We start from the raw sequence: 20,926 nt of genomic DNA, 5'->3' as shown, positions 1-20,926 counted from the left end.
ATACACAATGTTCTTTTTTCCTGAATACAATAGGAATCCAACAGCAAAAGATACTTTCTCTGCGTACCAAGCCTCTTTCCAGCCAGCACTCTACCCAAAACTCCCTCTCTGTGCAAACATCTCTCTGTGTGAATGGTGTAAGTCCCAGCTCGCATAGATGTACCCGTGCTTGCTCTGCTCGAGCTAGTGCAAATATGTCTACATCCCAGCTCAAATGTAGATGTGGCCTTAGCTTTTTCTCAGGGTGAGACTACCAGTATTTCTGACACTGTATCTGGTGCTTAATTTGTGCTGTGGTTTGCCAGAACTGAGTAGGGTTGGCAGTTCATAACCATGGCACATCTGGGCTTGCTGCATCAGTTATGAATGTAAAAAAATTGCTTGAGCCGCGGCACCTCTTTCTTTACAAATTAAGCACTGCTGCTGCCTTTCCTCTCAGCCTATCTGATCTTTCTGCTGTTTCTGTCACAGATACGCAGACAAACACAGTTCCACCAATCATCGCACTAGCTCCTGCGATGCCACATTTCTCCTTCAACTTCTATTCAAGCCTTGCCATGTGTCTGGGTTTTGGGTTGGGCTCCTATTGTTTCAACACATGGTTATATAAATGACCTTAATGACTTCATTACATTTATCCTGAAGAAAAGGCTGCTGTTACACCCACCAACCTCAACATGTTTTAACCCATCCCCTACCAGTATCTTTTCATCATTGACAACCAGAACAGTGACAAACCCAAGCTGAAGAGGGAGTAATGCTGAAGAGACAGCATGTTATGATCTCTCTTCATTGGTCACAATCTAATATCCAAGACATGGAACCAGATCCATCAGAAGAGTAGATGTAGCATGACTAAAGGCTGACTGAACTAACCTGTTCTTGCTGGGTGTGAAAGAGGCATTGGTGCTGCTTGTCCCCGGCAGACATTTGTGTAGTAGTCTGGTTCTTTTTACAAGGCAATATTTTATCTGAGCATGGTGTGATTAGTCTTTGTAACAAGATGCATGTAAGAGGCTTCCTGTTAGCCCTTTCAAACAAGTCCTCAGCAACTTCATGTGTAGATTAAAGTTATGTAAATTTCTGTTATCCTGGCCTGGGGGGGTGTCACTTCAGAATTCTGTGTGGAATCTTTTTGTTATTCTCACCACTCTGCCCATTTCTTCTTCATTGCCAGCTCTTTCAGAGTTCCACGCTCTGATCTCATATCATTTTTTTTTAACTCAGGACAAAAGTTTTGCTGATTTGGGGAAACAGGCATTTTTAATGGAAAAATTTATAGCAATATGCAAAGAAAGCCACATTAGGAAACAATCTAGCCATATTAAATAGAAGGAGCAATAAAACCAAGGAAACTGGGTGAATATTTCACAGTAGGCAATTTTTCAAACTAATTTAGTATTTGTCCTGCTTGACACTTATGAGCAGATTCTGATTTCCTTGAATTTATTTGTGAATTTGTGTGACAATGATTTTTAAAACTCTTTTTGAATTCAGTCCAGTTTGCTGTGAGTGTTCAGTATGCAACATTCAAAATTGGAGCTTTATTGCTTAGTTGTGATTGGCCAGATAAAATGGACAGTAGAATATTTTTGGTCCCTGACGGGAAGAACTTGTGAACACTTCCTGTATGAATACGCACTTATGTGGAATTAAATTCAGTTCTGCAAAGACTCATCCATAGGCCTCTCAAAGTGTATTAGAAAAAATAATGAATTTATCCTCGCAACACATCTCTGTGCAGTAGATAAGTATATAGTTGACCTGTTCTTCCGTTTACTTAGTTTTTTCCATATGAAATATTTCAGATCAATTATTATATCTATCTCTTTAATTTTAGAAGAGTGGTACAAATTAAATTGAGGGTGGGGATATGGTAAATTTTTCAAAAGCACCTAAGTAACTTAGGAGCCTACATGCCAATGAGACTTAGGAACCTATGACACTTAGACACTCTTGAGAATTTTACTCAGAGGAAACTAATAATAGAACCTATTCTTTTCACAATACAGCACAGATACCTTAGCATCTAGGGCAACAGACTTTTGAATTAGTAACTGTATGAATTTGTTAGTCTCTAAGGTGCCACAAGTACTCCTGTTCTTTTTGCGGATACAGACTAACACGGCTGCTACTCTGATAACTGTATGAATGTAATGTTAAGTGAGTGGTAGAAGGGTTCCCCCATTGCTCCTGGTTATCATGCCGACGTGTAAGGAAAATATATTGAAAATTGAACATATAGGGCCAGATTCTGCCCTCAGATGTACTGGTGTAACCCCTTTGACTTCAGATAGCTCCTGGGTTCAAATAAAGTTTGTTCCCTAGAACACTGTGTGGGAACTATGTGTAGGCAAAAATTCAGCCAATTCTTCTGGGCTAGGATGCAATCTAGGAGCCCAGTTCAATATTGCTCTACAGCCTGTTACACCTGCTAGGCTGGCACATAGGGACTATCTGGTAGCTTAAGAAATTCCCCACCACCCCCTTGTGAATAGAACGGGTGCAGAGAGCCTGTGTACCAGGTGCAGAGCTGACTCCCAGTTCTGTGCTGCCTGTACAGGAGTAGAAAATATTCCAAAAGGTGGGGGAGGCGGCTTATGCATGTTGGATGAGGAAGAGAGTAGGCCAGAGGCAGAAGCATGGCCATTGAAGCAGAGCTGTAATTTAGGGCAGCCTGCCTGTGTCAGGGGTCAAACTGGCCCTTGCAACCCCTGAAAAAGGGAGCTACAAGCTCTGTCACTGCATTGGTATCTGCACTCAGCCTATGGATCTGAGGAGTAACTATTACCTCTTCCTCTTCATCACCACTTTTTCTAAAGTTTTCCAAAGATATCTGCTCTTTAAAAAATGCTATTACCCACTATTCCTTTCTAAAAGTGCCCAACCTTTCCCCTATTTCTGTTAATCTCCCTGACCACTGAATTTTGACACTACTCTGCGGTGCTTGTGTCAGAAAACCTCCTCATTTTCAATTATACAGTCTCTTCTGGATGCCTCTTAGTGTGAGGCAGAAAAAAGTACTACGTTTACAGATCCTGGAAGGGAAGGGAAAGGAAGGGAAGGTGTGTTCTCTTTGTCTTGGCATATAAACTTTATGCTTCCTGCTTGTCTGGCCTTGGAGAAATCCCCCAGGACTCTTGCTTTGGATTAATAGCATGTTTTAGGAAGTAGGAGGATTCGTTTTCACAACTCTAACCCTCTAGAAAATCTAGCCTTTCAGAATATTCTATAGCAGGAGTCTCAAACTCAAATGACCACGAGGGCCACATGAGGACTAGTACATTGGCCCAAGGGCCGCATTACTGACACCTCCACCCCACCACTCTTGGCCTCGCCCCCACTCACCCCTTCCATGAAGCCCAGCCCCTGCCCTGCCTCTTCCCACCCTTTCCCTGCCCCCATTCCAACCCCTTCCCCAAAATCCCCACCCCAACTCCATCCCCTCCCTGCCCCCAGGGGGTTCAGGATGGGTGTGGGGTGTAGCAGGGGCTCAGGGAAGAGAGTTGGGGTGTGGGGTGCAGGAGGGATGAGGGGTCAGGGCAGGGGGTTGGGGTGCAGGAGGGGTGCAGCAGGGGATGAGAGCAGGGGATCGGGGTGCAGGAGGGGTGCAGCAGTGAGGTCAGGGCAGTGAGTTGGGGTGTGGGGTGCAGAAGGGGTGAGGGGTGCGGCAAGGGGTCAGGGCAGGGGATCAGAGTGCAGGAGGGGTGCGGCAGGTGGCTCAGGGAAGGGAGTTGTGGTGCAGTAGGGGTGCGGGGTGCAGCAGGGGGCTCAGGGCAGGGGGTCAGGGTGCAGGGTATGGCAGGGGGTTGGGGTGCGGCAGGGGGCTCAGAGCAGTGGGTTGGGGTGCAGGAAGGGTGTCGCAGGGAGTTGGGGGAGGGCGTTTGACTGAAGGAGGGGTTCGGGGGGCAGGCTGTGGCCCGGCGCGCACCTGGGGCAGGGCAGGCTCCCTGCCTGCCTGCCCGCCCTGCCCCCGCGCCGCTCCAGGAAGTGGCTGGAACGTGGGGGAGCAGAGGCACGGGGTGTGTGTGTTGTTGTTGCTTCAGGCACCGCCCCCAGCATCTCCCATTCACCGGGAACAGGGAACCGCGGCCAATGGGAGCTGCTGGAGGCGGTGCCTGAAGCAACAGCAACACACACACCCGTGTCTCTTCTCCCGCAGGTTCCGTCCGCTTCCTGGAGCGGTGTAGGGGCAGGGCAGGCAGGGAGGGAGGGAGGGAGCCGGTGCGCGTCGGGCCGGAGACGCTCTAGGTAAACGCTGGAGGAGGGCGGGGGGGCTGCGAGGACCTCGCAGGCCACAGAAAATAACCTCACGGCCTGCAGGCCGCGTGTTTGAGACCCCTGTTCTATAGTATATATAACCCTAGGCCTCAGCATTCCTGTTTAATACTATGTAGTTCTTTGAAATGATGTGCTGCTATTTGATTTATTGTCCTCTTCATCTTGATTATGCTTTTCTCTTGTGCTATTAAATTCATTTATGGGTCTGCATAAGGTTCTGCTCCTCCAGATGCCCTATACCAAGAGGCACCATCTCCCGTTCTCCACCCACAGTCACATCTGACTCTGGTGCCAGTAGGCTGCTGCAGAGAATAGATTCCTCAGCTACCAACTCCTGCTGTGTGTTTGCACTTCAGCTCTGCGTCCTGGCTTTCTAGACCCTGTAAGAGATCACAGGAGGCAACCAAGCCTAACAAAGAGCTGAGAATCAGAGTACCACCATGCACAGCCTGAAGGAGGTGAATAGATACAAGGCAGCTGGAAGGATTTGGGAAGTTGTGGGTATGTGAAGATGAGATGACCCAGATGATGGCAACAGAAATGAATGCACCCAACAGATGTTACCTAACATAGGGCCTTTTATGTGGTACTGCCTTCCAGCATACCCCCACATGGCTCTAGAGGTGCATGGCTCTAATCAAGACCTTCTCAGGTTTTCAACCAGTTACTCAAACTCAGTTGGTTCAAGACATGTACCCCTTCATGGGGTCTGATTTATTAAGTCTTTACCAAATGTAACTCACTTTGGTTAATTGCCTCAGGTCACCCCCTCTCAGTCCATAAGAGAGTCCTGGCCAGCACTCTCAAATAGGAGTTGCCAGCTCTACTCCTTGGAGATGGGTTGTAAGTTAACTAGCTGTAGGGCCTTAGCCAGCCCCTTTTCCCCAATTAGTCCTCAGGCTCAGATGTGTAGCAAGCCAGCCTTCTCCTTCTTGTCTCTAGGGAGGAAGCCAGCACTGATGCTAGTTCTCTTTCCCCCTGCTCATCTCCAGTTGGTGGAGTGACAGGGGAGCTTTGCCCTGTCCTCTCTGCAAGGCTCCTGGGACCAGGCCCTTGAAGACACAGTGATGGGATTCTTCTCTATCAATATTCCCAAGTTCTTGTGTATATACTGGACCTTTCAAAATCTTAAAGGGCCTTGTGACATGATAAGGTGGGCTGAATACTAGGCACCTCTACCTTGAAGGGGGCAGGCTACCCCATAATAGGACCATACAAAACCAGAGGCCAAATGGGTCTGAGGTAGAATCTCTTTGGAGATCTTTGGTGCTGCTAATGGGCAATAGTTCACTCCATCAAGAGGTCAATATGTTGATGAATGATATACCACTTTCATGCACTGCAACCAGAGGCTGGGACTGGAAATCAGTCCCGAGTTTCCTGAATGGCAGTGTAGATCATTGCTCTTAGACCAAACCCCTTGGTTCAAATACTATAGAATTTAAATACTTAGTCATAAAAACTATTGTGCATATGTCCATGCAGCTATTTCACTGGTGGATGGATGGATTATGAGCATGCTTTGTTCCTATCATGTATTCTTCTCTGCAAATCATTAACTTTCTTTTAAGATTGCCCTTCAGAAAAATGTCAAACAAACCCAAAAGCTTTCCAAGAATTAGTACTCTAATGAAGTCCCATAATGGACATCAAGAAGACAAATCACATCATACACTCCTGAGAAAGTGGGGAGGGGGGTGAAGGTGGCAAAGGGGGTACGGTGCCACTTGTCTCTGCTGATGAAAACTTTATTTCTAGCAATATTCCCATGTGCTGAATTGCTGAGTGCCATCTGGCAGCTAGTCTCTTTAGTTCAGCCACTTTGGTTTGCTGTTGCAGGCAATTACATCTCACTTGCATGTTTGAACATAAATGTAATTTCATACTCTAAGTGTATTGACTTCTATCAGTGGATTTCACTCACCAGTGTGGAGAGGTGCCATTCCTGAGAGGATATGCATTTCAGCAGGCTCATATTAGACATGATGTATTAGATTTCCAGCCTATCTTGTCTTTGGCACACAATATCCTACTTGATGCCCAGTGACAATCACTTACTTTAGGCTTGATCCAGCTCCCCCTGAAGTGCATGAAAAGATTCCCATTGGCTTCGCATAAAAGTGTTTTGGGCTCTTTGAATCATCAAAACTAGCATTGCACTGAGAGCAAAAAGAACATAGCAAAAAAGGGAAACCATAGGGAAAATATTACTCTGTTTAAACATCTGTATTTAGTAGAGCCCATTTCTAATATCAAACACAGTGTGGGTCTTGGGTAAGTAGTTTTGCCATTTATCTATTCATATCAGACATTAAATTAATCTCTGTACTCCTGCATTAAAGTCATGACAACAATATAGCCTAATACTTACATAAATAGCTGTACCTAATCAGTCTGAACCCCACTGTGAATAAGAGGGGTGCAATACCTTCCAGGGGAATGATATTATAAGAAACCAGATTACATCTGAATACTCTGCCAATGATTCATCTGACTACAAAACCTCTAAAATGTAATACCAGACCTGGTAGCCAAAATGATACTTTTTATTGGACTAACACGTAACTTGTAACATGCAAATTTCATTTGGATAAAAAAAAAGGCTGTTTTTCAGGTGCTGACAGATTTTTTTTAAAGTCCATTTTTAAAGGTGAATGAGCTAATTATGAAAATGATGCTTTTAAAAATGTTTAGGCAAAGAAATATAACATTATACTGAGATAATGGATGAATGGGTAGCAAATACAATGATTGAAGTTAAGCACATGACAAATTCCTTCATCATATACCAAACTAGAGAGCTGTGTTGACAAAGATTCTTTCACAGAAAATAAATCTTTTTTTTTAACATGATAAAGTGGGCCAGATGTTAAACTATGCTCAATGCAATTTTAAGCCTTGGTTTACCCTCCCTCAAAAGTTTACCTAATAGCTTTCACTGTATGAACTGCCATTGTAATAGGAGTATAAATAATTATCACCTTTTTCTCTCCCTGGTCCCATCTATATAGGGTCAGCTCTTTGAGTCCTCCTTCTGCATTCCAGTGTGTCTTGGAACAGTTCTTCAGAAACCCTACAGCTAATCAGATCATTTGTATGACATCCAGCCATCTAGTTTTGGGTCTTCCAACCCTTGTCTTACCCTCCACTTCTAAGTTTAACACCCTGCTTCCTATATATTCTTCTGATCTTCTTTACATGTGCCCAAACCATCGAAGCCTGAACTCCCCAAACTTTTCTATAATTGGTACCACCTTCCCACTTCCCCCTAACTCATTCATTCCGAACATGGTCCATCCTTGTCACTCCAAGCATCCATCTTAACATTTTCATTTCCACTGTATTCATGATTTGATCCTGTCTCTTTCTCAGTGCCCATTATACAGAACAATATGTTACCATCTTGTAGATCTTACTTTTCAACTTGATAGGCATGCTGCTATCATAGATCACTCCACTCATTTCTTTCCATTTAGTCCATGTCTATCCTGTTCTGCTTATAAGTTTGTTGTTCAGTTTATCATTTTCCTGTACTATCAAACCTAGGTACTTGAATTTCTGTACCTTTGGTAGTGGCTGGCCCTCCAAACTTACAATCTCGTCTTCCTGCAGGAAATCGTCAGATCATACACTGTTTTATTCCTGCTGATTTTCATGCTATTTCTTTCAAGTACGCACCTCCAGCTCTCTAACTTTTCCACTTTCTTTTTGCTCTCCCCTATGAGCACTACATCATCTGCAAAATAGCATGCACCAGAGTGCCATTCTCTGATATCTGCAAATGTATCGAGCACCAACATAAACAAAAAGGGGGTTAGTAACAAGTCTTGATGTACTCCAACTCTTACTGGAAACAGTTCCGTTTCCCCACATGGCCTTCTGACTGTGGTAACAGCACTCTTGTACATGTCCTAGATGAGTCTGGTATAGTCTTCAAGTATCTGTTCTATTCTCATACACCACCAGATGACTTACCACAGGACATGATCATAAGCCTTCTCAAGATTGATGAATACTATGTGCAGGGTTTTCCTCTTTTCTCTATATGTTTCCACAAGCAATCTTAATGCAAAGATAACATCCATTAGCGACTTGCCTAGCATGTATCCAAGGTGATTGTCACTGACCTTTATTTCTCTTTTTAGTCATTTATAAATAACTTTCTCCTAAATCTTCATTGTGTGGGGTGTGAGGTTAATGGCATGGTAGTTACCATAGTCTTGTATGTCTCCTTTTCTCTTAAATATTGGTACTAATGTGTTCTTTCCCCAGGCATCAGACATCTCCTCAATCCTCATGACGAAATTAAACAGTTGTGTCCATATGTTGATGCCCACTTGCCTCAGCCCCTTCCATGCTTCTGCTGTATGCCATTGGGGCTGAGAACTTCCTAATTCTTCATGTTATTCAATGTTTTGCCCATTTCTTCCTCCGGGCTGGTGTCACCAGACCCTGTTTTGGCTTTCTCAGAAGGCCAGGTTCTCTTGGATTCTCTTCCTTCATCGACCCTTCAAAATAACTTCTCCACCATTCCTTAATCTGGTTCTCACTGATTAACATATTTCCACTTTCATCTTTTAATTACTGTGATATAAATATAAATAAAATATAAATATATATATTACACTAACAATTACAGAAGAAACATTTGAAAGGCACATCAGCACAGGTTAGACAGCAAGGCTCTGGTCCTGTAGTTGGGTCCAGGCTAGCCACAGCAATTGTCAATGGGACTCTACAGGCCTAGGAAACCATAGGACATCTTAAATTCTTCCATGACCTCTTTTGCACAAGAAAGTACTTTCTGTTTGGCTGTATTCATAATCCTCAGATTTAAAAATAGCTGAGTTCCTTCCTGACTGAGAGAGAAAGATATTAACCAGATTTATTGGCTGTCTCTCATGTTTTACATTCAGCTTTCTCTTGTCACGTTCCCACCAAGTAAATGCATGCTTATATAGGGTGGCTGGGTGATTGCTTCCAGAGCAAATATGCTTTTTTTATCCATGAATACACTTGTTCATATGTGAATATACACATTCATGTATGAATAATACTCATTCATATAAATGAAAGGCTCTCCCTAAAGATCCATACAAACAAACCCCTCTGAAAAATGAATGAAATAGATACAAACATGCTCTGATTGAATCATGAATCATCTTGAGTGAACAGAGTGGAAAATAAATGTTTCCACCATTCACCCAACTCTATTATCTACTTAATGCTAAAACACCAATACACATGGTAGCGTTACAGTTTGTAACAACAAATTCACTTCCTTTTTAGACCTAATTTAATGGTATTCTTGTGTTATATGGATAACAAAAAACTGGATATAAGCCATAATTTCCATGGCATCCAGAATGACAGTACAACAGAAGTATACGATGTCTTACTTTTGAGAACAATAGGTTCTGATAAATTGCTTCCAGTGTCTAATGAGATATGGAAGGCCACTGACACTGTGATCCAGACCCTCATGTCTGTGTTCAGTTCAGCATCCAAGTCACGTGGGCATATGGCAAAAGCAGGTTTATGGCCTGCTATCCCATGATCTCCAGGGCTACCAGAGGCCACTTGGGACCCCGGAATAAGGTAGAGTAGTCTCAGGGCTGCTCTAAATTATGCCATGCTGTCCAGGATCACCAGAGGGTGGACCTGATCAAGATTTGGCCCCTTCCCCCAGCCATGCCCCTATTCCAGCGGCACCAGGAAAGGATGGTGTGGAGCCAACATAGCCAGCTATGAGCCAGATGGGGAGCCCACACAGCAGGGGAATCACCAACTACCCAGTTAAGGGTGCTCTGAGGCCTCTATTAACTGGATGAAGAGCACAAAGGGCCCGAAGTTAGAGCCAGGATTTGGGCTTGTGTGAATAAAAATCCATAGGCCTGATTCTAATCTCATGTATGCTGCTATAAATCAAGAGTAACTATTAAAATCAGTGAGCCTGATTCTCCACTGCCTTGGCCCTTGTTTCGTCATTTACAGCAGAGCAAAGTGAGTGTAAATTGCTCCCCTTCAGATCTGGTACCATTATTATTAACTGTATTGCATTGGCAAGGCAGCGAAGAATCAGGCCCGATGGAATGACACCCACATAAAACTGGTGTAAAGAAGAGGAGAATCCAGCCCAGAATGCTGCCAAGAGATGTCACATCAGACCAACTCCTGGTGTCCTCACTCAGAGAAGTTGCGTCAAGAGGCATTTTATCTGAGATGGGATTATAGCATTTGTCCCTGTGTTTGAGAGAAGGGGTAACAGGCTTCAGTGTTTCTTAAACTTGGTAAAAACCCACAAAGCTACTGTTTTTAGATTAAAGATTTCCAGATCCCTTCAGCTGGTGTAAATCACCAATGCTCTTCTGCTTTCAGTGGAATTATATTGATTTACCCCAACTAAGGCTCTGCTCCAAGATTTCTTATTAAAAAATGAGAATTGTCAGGGTCTGGAAGGAAGACTGGATCCACAATGAATAGTGTTTATTTATTTATAGCATTCTAGGAGCAAAAACGATTACTATGGCTTCAGTGCAATTTGGATTGGAAATAAGATTATGCTTGACAGGCTCTTCATACTGACAACTGATCTCTATAAAAAGTGCTCTGAAATTAAATGATAGTTTCATCACTATTTCATCTTACTTACTTAACCAAATGGATTGTTAAAGCTAAGTAAAATGGAATCCAATGACCAACTGGCTTTGATATTTGTGAGTTGTGGAATGAATTTCTATATACTGGTGCTGTCTTAATTGTCATTGTGGTCAAGGGTTAAAACACTGGAGGGAAATAAAATGCATCACTTTAATCCCTTTCTTCTGTAAGGATGAAGCAGCAGAAAAGGAAAAGTAACAACTGGGAAAATGTAAGATCCGGAATTTTTAAAATAAACTTGTCAGCCATTCCTGACATCTGTGGGGATAAACACTTTATAATAAACCGTGTGGGATTTTCATAAGCCTCTATAACATAACAAGGATGAGAAAAAAAATAGTCAAAAGATTTTTCTGAATGTGTTTTCATTTCCAGGCTTTGTTATGTTAACTACATAAAATGAAGTAGTCATTCTTAGAGCAGTCCACTGATTAACCCTTTAGCAGGTCAAGCTTTTCAGTCCCCGTGAGTGAAACCAACCCCCAATTCCGAGGACTTAAGTGATGTCAGATGTTTACTGTCCTGAGTACCTAGGACTGCATGGATGAACTCCTGGCTCCATTAAGGTTAATGGCAAAACTTCAGTGCATTGACATAAGTGGAATCAGGATTTCACTCTATACTCCTCAGATCCTCAACACTAATTGTCTCAATACTCCAGGCTCCTAATATCTCCAGATCTCCAATACTTCATACTCATTATCCCCAATGTTCAACACTCCAAATATCCCCAATGCTTCCTGTATTCCCAGAATTCCTAATATCCCATCTGTCTACAATTCTACGAATGCCAATGATCTGCCATGTTCAGCCTCATTACACTTCAGATAAAAAAGGACCCCTGAGCAGGGTCTTCCACCACCATTTGTTTTCTCTCTTAATAACTGTGAAAGGCTTGTAGTCTCCGGCATGTTTCGAACCAAATAAATAAATAAATAAAATGAATGAATGAATGAAACATTCAGAGGCCAGATGTTTTCAGACTAAGATGCGGAGTTCAGTTCACACAATTGTTCTGCCTTTTTGTTTTCCTGCATAGTTCTTTCCTGTGGAGGGTAGGATATATTAGCTTGCTGCCAGAGATTGCTTAGATGCAGCTACTGGATCAGCATAGCACATCAGTGAAAGATGGCTAACAGTCTTCCTTTTCCTGTGCAGCTGGTGTTTGCAGAGAGGGATCATTTTTAAGCTGATTTATTTACCCAAGTCCTTTTTTTTTTTTTTAATCAGTGGACATCAGCATGCTAATTGTTACTCATAACTTTGGAACAATGAATAAACCTCATTGATACAACTATACCGTTAATAGAAAAACATCCTTGACTCGCAGGTGGAAATCTAAGGACTTTGTGCTCTGGAAGGTTGATATCACAGAGTTCCCACCAAAACTGTAGTCATGTCCCCAAATGTTCAACTATTAAAGAAACAACAAATCTTCATGTTGTTTTAGCTTCAAGAAAGAAAACATATATAGTTTCTATTTTTTTAAAGTAAATCCACACCTGGGGGTGCGGGGCGGGGAGGCGATGGGAACTTGCCTTTATACATATGTCCAGGGTGTTTAGTTTCAATATTTAAATGAAAAAGTTCTGCAGCGCAAAACTCTGTGGGCTAAATAACATGTAGTCAGGGTTCCCTTGCAGAGAATTTGGTGAGGATAATATAAAATGTCATGATGTACAGTCACTTCTGTTTTCAGGAGGAATCACTTTGAAGATTGCACTGCCATACAGCAAATGTCAGTGCTTGGCCTCTGATAAACATTCTATTGTCTAGTGGACTAGTAGGGTGCATTAATGACCTTACAGCATGTGGACATCCTGACAATGGATATGTGGTTGTGGCGCAGGTAGACATACTCCAGCTAGCTTTAATCTAGCTAATGTGTTAGCCCCAGTTGCAACGTACGCGTAGACAGAAACTTCTCAAGTGGGTCAGGTATAACAGCATACATAGACCGTATTGACTCAGTTCTTCCAGGTACTGGTATTTCCTCTGAATCTGGTATTTCCCATTAATTCAGTCCATTCCTGTTTCTTTCACATTGGTGGAGGGTGCCTCTTTGTGGCAGGACCTCATATAAAATATACAGAGCATATTAAGGCTCCTGCTGCTGTGATCCTGAAGTCCTTCTGAACATACACTGATAAATCTGTTAGGGAATTAGTGTGTTTTTGAACTATTTTCATGTACTTACAATGACACGATAAGCACATTTGATAAACAGAAAAACAAACTCAAAAGCAATCACTGTGCTTTTAAGAGCTGCAGAATTTGACCTTACATGGTGATTGAACAAAGAGAGCCATCTATCATTATTTTCAACCTATATTCAAATTCACTAGCAGTACAGAGAATAGTGCATATTCATATTATAAGGATAATATTAGATCAACAGGTGAATAAAGATGCACGAGTCATTAAAAAGACGTGTCATACAGTGATCTGTGCAGTTTTAAGCCCAGTTTGGGCACTGACTTGCTGTGACTTTGAGCAAATCATTTAGCCTCTCTGGATCTCAGCTTCTCTGTCTGTGAAATGGAGAGAACAAAATACATGGTAGCACCTGGAAGGTTAAAAACATTGACATTCTGAGGAGAAAAACAGGGATATACTTTCCAACTCCGTTGAAACATTTGATCAGCAAAACTTTTTAGGAGAGAGACAGCAGAAAATGGTCCATATTATGCTATTAAATAGGGACCATCCCTACTAATAGTCTTTCTGCTAACTGATGGTCTTTCATCTCTGAGGCCCTGGTCCAGCAAGTTACAACATGTGAGCAGACCTCTGCACCCAGGCAGAGCCCTACCCACATCAAGCAGACACCACATAGACACAGGAGACTGCCCATGTTCTGGAATCGAAAGCGCATTGCCTCATAATGTGGAGAAAAGATGAACATCTATGAGTTTTTAATGCTGCTGGGTGGTCATCATTATTAATGATTATGATGTTACTGTGAGCTTAATCAATTGTGAGAGCTTATCATAGGGTAATTTTTAGGGATTACATCTGAAGAGATAAAAATAAAAATAATAAGAATAATTAAATTGTCTTTTTAATAATAAATAGTCACCATTTTAGAGTTCTGTGAAAGCAAAAACTATCTGCAGCCCAGTAAGTGTGATGGTTTGGCAGTAATTTCCATTATTGCTTACCTGTTTTCCCCACTAGAGAGAAGGAAAGCACTTTTTTTTTTTTTTTGCTTTTCTGTTTCCTTTCTTGAAAAAATATGTTACTTCCTCAGAGATTTACATTTTGACCTATGTAAATCTTAGAATGGTTCTCTATCCCTTTCCCTTAAGGAGTGTGTGTTATCACTAAGAATGAGTCCTTAGCAGCATGGAATGTTATTAGTTATTCATCTGACATTAGCAATCTGTGAGAATTTTCTTTGATTAACACTGCCTGTATTTATGCTTATACAGTGCTACCATCCATATGGCTGATTTTTCTTAATTAGGTCTCTTGATATTGTCTAGCCCAATGTCCAAAATATGCAAATATTGTCCTTCTGATTCCACTTGTTTCTATTCTAAAATAGATCTTTGCAGAACTGAATGATTTTTTTAAATATAGTGCTTAATGTAGGTCCTACACATAAACACATTCTCTCTGTGTGTATAGCTGAGCAGCTAGAGAAAGAATAGTCTAATAGTTAGAATACTAGCCTACAACTTGGGACATGTAGGTTCAATTTCCTTTTCTGCTTGACCTTGGGCAAAGCACTCTAGCCCAAATCCTCAAAGGTATTTAGGTGCCGAACTCCTTTTGAAATTTCAATGGGACTTGGACATGTAAAGTAAGTGTGATGGTTTGGCAGTAATTTCCATTATTGCTTACCTGTTTTCCCCACTAGAGAGAAGGAAAGCACTTTTTTTTTTTTTTTTTGCTTTTCTGTTTCCTTTCTTGAAAAAATATGTTACTTCCTCAGAGATTTACATTTTGACCTATGTAAATCTTAGAATGGTTCTCTATCCCTTTCCCTTAAGGAGTATGTGTTATCACTAAGAATGAGTCCTTAGCAGCATGGAATTTGAAGATCTGGGCCTTAGTCTCTCTGTGCCTCAATTCCCCATCTGTAAAATGGGAATGATAATACTTCCCTGTGCTACATGAGTGTTGTGAGGATAAATACATCAAAGATTATGATGTGCTTTGAGATCTACTGATGACAGAGTGCTGTATAAGAGCTAGGTATCATATATTATGGCTGCACTGTGCACATTGTACACAAATACAGGTCTGTTTATGTTTCAGTCCTGCAATAAGGACAAAACTTATTTAGTTTGTTTGAATTATTCATTGCTAGATATATTTAAACAATGCAGTAGGGGAAATGAGAAGAATATTTACTGGTTCAATATATAACAGTTAACTTGTAAGGTGTGTGAAATCTGGTGCACCAGTGATAAATTGCTTGATTGTTCTTTTTAAGCAGAGCTTGAATGGCAGGTGTTTAACAAGGGAATTCCACTGTCTTTTGTAATCAGAGGCCCTGTTCTCCAATCTATGATCCAGCTGACAGGTGGTTAACTTTGGTCAGAACTCTGGCAGACCACACCTTCAACACAGTTACAAAGGATTGGATAATGAGGGTGGATTCCTGACAGGGTCATCAGGACCTAAGGGCTTACACCCAGGAGCCCTAAAAAATGGTTCATTGCTAAGCATAAAAGAGCTGCAGTTAGTAGGGTGTAGGCTAATGTAAAATGTCTTAGAGGAGCTAGGCTTAGTGACCCTGGTGAGAAGCACTATGTAAGTGCTGGTAGGTAGGCAGATAGCTATGTTATCATCTCAATAGGTTATAAATGATTGCTTTCTGTAGTTCAAGCAGGTCCTTTAGTTTTTGTTCTGTTTAAACTCTGAAGGGATTTTGTTGTAGTTGATTAATTAGTGTAACTTGCATTCCTGACAGTGAAGGGGGGTGAACTGCTCTTTCTGAAAGACTTTTGCTGTGGCACCTGTGGGCTGACTCAGGCAGCATAGACTTTACTGTTCTTTCTAGTGCAGTCACACCTAGAGACCCTAGGCAGGGATTTGTGACTCATTGCACTAGGTGCTGTAGACATGCAAAACAAAAACAAGGCCCAGCACCAGAGTGCTCACAGTGCTAAGCTTCTAGCTCACCACATTTATTACATAAATGGCTTTTTAAAAACAGATCTGGACTAGAAGAGCTTCCCCTGCACACACCCACTCCCTGCCTTTAAGCCTCCATGATAGTAGTTATGACAGTCCTTAATGATATTACTCTAGTATTTTTGGAGTGCTGTAATGCCATTGAATTTCATGGGATGGTATTATGCAACTCTACAACTGATAAAATGTTCCAGTATATTGGAAAATAGGGGCGGACTTGAAGGTTTAGCCACAGCTGTTTGCAGCAGGATATCCGTCACACAGCTTCAGAAGAGTGGCAGTATTCTGTCCAGCCACTAGTCCTTTATTAATTCAGAGAGATTCAAAGCTCTGATTAGATGTGTTTATTTAGGAACAATCATAGTGCTTCAATTCAGTGTAGTAAAAGAAATGAGCACCCACTAAATATGACACAGTCATTAATACATATGTATTAGCTGTTGACATTGTTTGAAAGGCAAAAGACATAATTTTCATTACATTGGATCTTTTACTTAGATGAACAGCGATCCACCATCTTCTCCCCTCTGCTCCGCACTCTCCCCAAAGCTCTAAGGCAAATACAAAAGGCAATATCCTCTCTGGCTCCCTTTTCAGGAAACAAGACTTGTCATTGAGCCAGACAGCATTGAATCACATCATATGACCTAATCAGACCTGCTCATATCACATGGCCCTGATCTAAACTCCAGGTTGTAGGCAAAAGGGAAGAGTTGCATACCTAAGGAATAGATGATAGAAGAGTGGATTATTTTTGAAAACAAGCTCTACAGTCTCATTCGTTTCTGCAGAAGTGAAGGATCCTGCGAATGAGAAGTGTGCCTCTGTGGGGGAGGGAATGCTAACTGACTCATGGAGGGAACAGTGAGTCAATCATTAGATCTTCTAACTCGTAGTTACATGATGACCTTGAATATGTCCAAACAGGCTTCCTTTACAAATCGGACTTGATTCCTGGGGAGCTTTGCCATTGACTTCAACAGGTCCAGGATTTCAACCCTAGATAACAGCATCACATATAAAGCATTTCACTTGGATTCAAGCTTTGTAGAGGTCTGACTTGGGTGTTGGAGAGCATGAACCAAAGTGTTACTGCCATCTGAATAGCTCACTTATAGTTACCCAAACATGTTCTTGTTGGTATATCTCGTTGATATATCTGTTGTTTGCTTGTGAATAATATAAGCCTTTTAGTCATCATTTCAATTGACTTTGGAGTATGTCAGATAAAAAACAGTTCTCTGTTTAAACACATAGTATTATTGAAGGGACATCAGAAATAAATTTGGCCAAGGATGCCTACCAGACTTCGCAAGTATAAACAACTCCAGCCTAAGTTATAGACTATGCTACAGATGCTAGAATGGAAACTAGAGTTCTACAGCTTTGCCTGGATTAATGGACCCTTAGCAAGGAAAACCAAAATTTGATGACCCTTGTATAAAGTTATTTTATCTCCCTGTGTAAAGGAATCCCTTTTTTACAAGAAGGACAGAGACTTTGCATACATTGGTGTTAGCCTGGTCTGAAGGCTGATTTTTTTTGCCCCTGAAGGCTAGTATCTAATGTGAACATTCAGTATCAATTGGTTCTGTTATGTGAAAAAATAGGCTTTAAAAGTTGAAGTTGAACTGCCCTTTCTCATTTCTGCAGAACAGTTTGTGTCAAGATGGTTTATGTAGCACCTGCAAATGAAAACCTCCCATCTGCAAATAAATGAAATTAGAACAACAACCAACCCGGGGGCAGTCAGCACTAGATGCAAGACCTCCATACTCCGCCCAGGTTCTCCTGCAGTAGCACTCCACTTTCATTCTTCTGTTTTACCCTTTGGGGGGATGTGACAGGAGTCAATACCTGGCAGAACCGTAACTAGGTATTTTTGTGCCTGAAGCAAGAATATAAAATTGTGCCCTTCCCCAGGGCCAGCTCTTCTGCGGTGGGTCCCTCAGTCCCTCTCGGAGGGAAGGGCCTACCACCGAATTGCTGCCGAAGAATGAATGAAGTGGCGGTGGTAGAGCTGCCACCGAAGCGCTACCGATCGCGGCTTTTGTTTACTTCTTTTTTCCCCCCTCTGCCGCTTTCTGCGCCCCTTGGCTTTGTGCGCCCGAGGCAAGTGCCTCACTCGCCTTGCCCTTGTTACGGCTCTGATACCTGGTGAGGTAGAAAAGGAGTGAAGGCCGGACTTTGGCATCTGGGGGGAAATCTGATTCTCTTGTCTGCCTGCACTGAGGTTTGTTTACTGGATGAAAACTTAGATGATGATTGTAAAATGTTGAAAGTCGTACATTAAAAAAATTCTGCTGCTCAGTGTCCATCCAACCTCATGTATTTACCCAGCTTTGCTGTTAATGTGGCCTTACCTCACTCCACAAAGTAGTCTGGTACAGTATGATAGGTTTTATTGTTACATACTAGGGCTTCCTTAATCCATCGCAATCATGTGAGGTTTTTCAGAGAACAGAAAGCATAAGATAAGGCGCAAAGGTGAGAATTAAAGGGAAGTAACCTAGAAGGAGAGGAAGTACCTGACAGATGGCAAAGCAGAGTGAAAAAATAAATTTGCTCAGTGTATTTTGAAGAGCCAGAAGGAGAGGGGTAGAGAAGAGGCCAAAGGTTGGAAAAGAACAGTGACTGAATGGAGAATGGTCATGATGAAGTCAGGGAGGGAGAGTTTATTGAAGAAGAATTTTGAAAACCCAAAGGAAATTGATTAGAGCTGATCAGCGTTTGTCCAATATATTAAATTCAGCTCCAGAGAAAAGTTCCTGAGCTGAAAATTATTATTCAAACAAAACACAGCCAAGCGCCTAATTATGGTTCTTATACAAAGCACATTGAAGTCAATGAGCTTTTGGATCAAGCCCCTAATGCCCTCTTAAGACATACAGCATATCTCGCCAACATCTGGATGTGCTTTGCTGATGTGTTGCTGTTTCATAGGAAAAAAAAGACATCTTTAGGAGGTGCAGTTTTAGGTATGCCCAGAGTCTAGTTACAAAGAGTGGCTAACTAATCTGACACAACGTAATCAAACATGACATAACCAAGGGATTGGAGACATGTATTGCACATCTCACATCCCTGACACAGGAACTAAACCATATTCTAAGAAAAGAGAATATTCAGAAACCACTTTAACTCCAAAATCATAACCTATCACCAAAAGGAACAATGATTGGAGTGCACTGTACATAAGATTCTTACCTTTGGGAATTATTATCCCCCATTTTATATTAAATAATCCCAACAAGCTTCTCTCTGCTTCTCGTGTCCTAATGTCCTGCTTAAATGACCCCAAAGAAGGGATTAAGTCAGAATGAATATTTGTTAGAGAACTGAGCACAGCTGAGATGGTTGTTGGGACAACCCTGCTAAAGGGGAGTCATTTATGTGTTTTGAGGTTAGAGAAGTAATAGCACAAAGGAATTATTATCCAGTCAAATAAACACACCATTTCTGTTTTTCCTATTGCTGAATTGCATAGGATTCTGTTTAATCCCTGTTTCTAGATTTTGTGTTTAAAGCATACCCCTCAACTGTATCTCCTTTCAAGGGACAGCACTCATTTTAAATTCTTTCATCTGTGTCCCATATAGGTTTGGTGTCCCTTCATTTTTATTGTAAAAAGTATTACATCAGAATTAAAAAATCATAAAATGGAAGTTCTGGAAACAGTAATTTATGCTAAAGGAAGGAATCTCACAGCATTTTAAGTTTCCTGCATTGAACATATTTTGTAGGGTGACCAGATGTCCTGATTTTATAGGGACAGTCCCGATTTTTGGGTTTTTTGCTTATATAGGCTCCTATTATTCCCCACCCACGTTCCAAATTTTCACATTTGCTGTTTGGACACCCTAATATTTTGTATCCTTCATTTTGGGTTTTTGTCATACATTGCAATCCACATTTGGGTCTTGGAAGGTTGAGAGATATGCCCTAAAGAAACTAGTGTACAGGATAGTCCTATTTGTATAGCAAATGGAGCCCTCTAGTGGAAATATATGCAAACCAGAATGCTTTAATGTTGTATAGGTATTTATCTGTTTTCAATTGGTCATCGTCATGATTCAGGAGTACCTTAAAAGCCATTACATAGCAGTGGGTTTTTATAAGTACCTGGCATGTATTAAGCTAAGTCAATTATGTGATTTTTTTTAAAAGGACTCTTTCACTCTAAGCAGCCCATCAATTAATACAAACATATACATCTACTTTTCTTTTGAAAGCTAAGACACACCAATGAGACTTAGAACAAAGAGAGCAGAGTTTTCAGTCTGTCTAGGGTAACTGAAGCATGAGACAATAGCCTAATTACATAATTTATACAGTCATTACAAGGGAGTTCAGAAACCTAAATAGTGCCAAAGTCATAAATATTTTCAAAGGAAATGATCATGGGTGTGTACTGTACACAGACCTTTACCTTAAGGAAATATGTATTTATTAATACAAATCCTTTGAAATTCATAGAAAGTTGTGCAAATGCACATCCCTGGGCTCATCCTTACAGTAGGAATAAGTCAAGAGGCTGGACAGCATTAGAAGCAAAGGGTTATTAGGAAAGAATGGGAGATTGGTTGAAGAGGTATGTTTTTGAGAAGACATTTGGAGGAGACAGGAAGCATTTGGTGAGCAAGTGGGGACTGTTCCAAGCATAGGAGCAGGATGGTGGAAGAAACAAATGAGAAAAAGTAGAAAGAGCAGCAAGGATTATGAAGAGTTGTACCCTTGAATTAAAAAATAAACCATTCAGCCTGAAAGTCTGAGCATGCCTTTTGTCTATGGGAAAATGTAACCACGGCCATCTGCCATACTGGCACACAATCTCGGGGTC

This window comes from Mauremys mutica, chromosome 5, assembly GCF_020497125.1.
Source record: "Mauremys mutica isolate MM-2020 ecotype Southern chromosome 5, ASM2049712v1, whole genome shotgun sequence".
Lineage (NCBI taxonomy): Eukaryota > Metazoa > Chordata > Testudines > Geoemydidae > Mauremys > Mauremys mutica.
This window is presented reverse-complemented; position numbering follows the sequence as displayed.